Source organism: Cricetulus griseus, chromosome 3 (genome assembly GCF_003668045.3).
Source record: "Cricetulus griseus strain 17A/GY chromosome 3, alternate assembly CriGri-PICRH-1.0, whole genome shotgun sequence".
Taxonomy (NCBI): Eukaryota; Metazoa; Chordata; class Mammalia; order Rodentia; family Cricetidae; genus Cricetulus; species Cricetulus griseus.
Window position 1 is genome coordinate 187115456 of NC_048596.1, and position 241 is coordinate 187115696.

A 241-nucleotide genomic window follows, 5' to 3' on the forward strand; every position below is an offset into this window, starting at 1 on the left:
GGGGGCCGCTCCCGCCAGGGGCTGGTCGGGCCCCGCCCCTGCGCCGCCCCGACCCGCGGTGGCGCCCGCGCCCGCCGGCCCCTCTCGCCCGACCAGTCTGGCAGCGCCAGGGCTCGGATTTCAAAGCCCTGGTTTCTGGCCGTGAATGGGCCCGCGCCCGCCCGGCCTTTCCCACAGCCCCCTCCCGCGCTCCCTCCCCGCGGCCCTCCCTCCGCCGCGCCCACGTGACGCCCGAGCCTCG